General features: G+C 35.1%; 1 protein-coding gene across 4 annotated transcripts in view; it reads left to right on the top strand.

The window, feature by feature from the left end:
- Positions 1–852: 852 nt before the first annotated feature.
- MEF2C (myocyte enhancer factor 2C) overlaps positions 853–2,700 on the top strand; it is a 124,009-nt gene continuing 122,161 nt past the window's right edge. For 2 of the 4 annotated variants that reach the window (XM_018559241.1, XM_018559239.1), the window contains exon 1: positions 853–985. The gene's annotated coding sequence lies outside the window, so the exon portion shown is untranslated. The remainder of the gene's footprint in view (positions 986–2,700) is intronic. The other 2 variants (XM_018559238.1, XM_018559237.1) reach the window with 1 other exon arrangement.

Raw genomic sequence — 2,700 nt, 5'->3', positions numbered from 1 at the left:
GTCAGTTGAAGATGATTCCTTATTTGTGTTTGTGTGTTTCTGCATTTCGCACATTACATTTTGCGTTGTTAATTAAAGCTGTAGGCTATTTATTATGCGCAAATCTTTTCTTTTTATTATTAATATTATTTAAAAGACATCACACTGGAAAACAGTCAATTTGGTAACTATTACAACTAATGCAATTGATGCAGAATATATTTATGATATAGAAGCTTAAAATACCTATATTTTATTCTCTTCTATGTAGTCATTTAATACGGCAGATGTGCTAATAACATTCATGCTTAACAAATCAAAAACAAGTAACGCTAATTAATTGAGAAAAAAAAAGACCTGGTATACAGTGTCCTCGCCCCCAAGGTTTTAATTTGCAAAGCTAGATTAATTCCCCCCCCCTTTTCAGTAATCATAGTGAACTCTGTGATCAGGTGCTGAAAGCTTGTGCTGTATCTCCATATTTAGTAGAAGTTTTTCTGCAAAATGAAGTCGAGGAACAAATGGAATCTGTGAAGATTTCGTGGATGTTTTCCCTATCAGTTCCAGGCTACTATTTACTTTTACAACAAACTGTTTTGAACGTTTTGTTTGAAAGTATGAAAATGTAGAACTGATAAGAGCAGTGGGAGGAACTGTGCATTCTGTTACTGTAGTGGGAGAGGATTGTATCCTTCCTGGCTGCTCTGTGATTTCTCCTTTCTCACTGGCTTCCAGTGTCGTGATCCATAAAGCGACTTTTATCCTGCTGGCCAATCATGTAAGCTGTCCAGCCTGACCTTCCACCCCAGTGTGAATACACGCTTATGCAGGCACAGTGCTCTAAGTGGATAGTGCCAGTGGCTTCAGCTGAAAAGAAAGGAAGGGAAGTAGTTCCATATGCCTTTGCTGAGGATTAGCATATTGGCTTACGGTGACAGAGAAAGCCTATTAAGCTCCTTTGGGTCCTGCATGTGCTTACAAACTACTTTTTAACTTAATGTCTGAGGTAAGAGATCTATCAGAAGCTAGTAGCAAGTGTAATCTAATATAGTAACAAATCATGCTGCCTCTGGTATTTTGTCAAATGCAAATTGTATTTTTATCCAAAGTATATTAGACAGCACACCATATAACATCACTTCTTTTATTTTCAGATGTTGGTAGCAAATGGATTTTTGAATGTCATTGCATTTATTTGTTTTTTTTATTATTCTATTAGAATTACTAGTATTATTATTTTATTGTTATTAATAATAATAATAAATAATAATAATATTATTATTATTGTTATTGTTTGTATTATTATTTTTGTATCATTGTCATTTTTGTTTATTAAATGTCACATGGATGATTTATATTGGTACTGTTATTTTATGCTATAAAAGACATTCTGAAAGGCATAAAAAAAAGTTGTTAGTACAGGTTACAATGAATTGTGGAAGTAACCTATTTAAAGTAAAAGAAGTTCTATGTTAGTTGTTAGCAATTAAATGATTTTGACTCATTTTATTAGACGTCTCATAATTTTATTGTGCTGGCAAATGTATTTATCGATCTATCTATCTATAGAGAGCGAGAGCTCTAGATGACTCGCATAAAACCACTACTGATTCTTCTACTGCCTTTCAAATGAAGGAATTTCACCCTTCTAAGTGCCATAGAAAAGCCAATGGGCAGCAGTGGAATGTTATTGCAAGCGCTTAGTCCGATCAGGAAAAAAGTGAACAGGACACGAGATGTATGTTTATTCAGAGGAGCCAGCAGCATCTCAGTACTCATCCCCACTTGCAGCAGCTTTTCTACCTCAGCAGCTTTGAATTAGAGCCAAACAATGGATTAAATTGCCACGACATGGGCTTAATGTTACATCTTGTATGGGAAGGATCTATCAGATTGTGTGGGAGAATCAGGGAAGGACAAGGCTGCATATGTAACTCGTGTGCTCCAGGCTCATTCATCATGCTGACAAAATATTAGCTTTAACCCTCTCCGTCCTGGATGGAAAGCATATTGCTACTGACTCCTCAGGCAGTTAATAAGTTTACCCAAATTCAACTTTGTGCACTGTCCTTGGGATTTAATAAATCGTGCATCGTATTATCACTCTTGGTGATTCGAAGCGTTAAAGGGCAATTTACAAATTAAAGATTTTTTTTTCTCACTTTGCCTATAGAAAGTATGTGTTACATCTAACACCTTATCATGTGCAGGAGGCTTTTCTGTTTTTTGATGCTTAAAAAGTCAGAAGTGAACACGAGTTTTCTGGGCTGCAAGTTAAAAAAATACACTTTTAGCACAACACCCTATAAGTAATGCTAAATATACCTGTGCCAAAGCTTTACATTTATCATTTCTACATTTGTATCCCACTGCTGAATTTTGATTTATTTTATTATTATGGACTCAGATGTGCTTACTTTCTACAGCATGATATTGCTTCTTATGAATATGGGAGAAGCTCTGTTTACAAAGACCTGTGACTTTGACTTCCAAAACCCCTTGATCTCTGCTAATGTGCTTTTTACAACTCCAGCACTGTTATGGAAGCTCAGTGTTTTTTTTTTTGAATATTCAGCATTAACCCGCAGACACAAAATAAAGAAGTGCCGGTGATGCAAAAATCACTCAGCTGGCCAATTGTGCACATGTTTATTTAGATATTATAATTTTTTTTGTTTTTTCTTAAAAATGAATGCTTGTTTAAACAATTTGGGAAGGGGA

This window comes from Nanorana parkeri, unplaced genomic scaffold, assembly GCF_000935625.1.
Source record: "Nanorana parkeri isolate BGI_ZX_2015 unplaced genomic scaffold, ASM93562v1 scaffold384, whole genome shotgun sequence".
Classification (NCBI taxonomy): domain Eukaryota; kingdom Metazoa; phylum Chordata; class Amphibia; order Anura; family Dicroglossidae; genus Nanorana; species Nanorana parkeri.
Note: the sequence above shows the minus strand (reverse complement) of the source record. Positions and strands in the feature narration are given on the sequence as shown.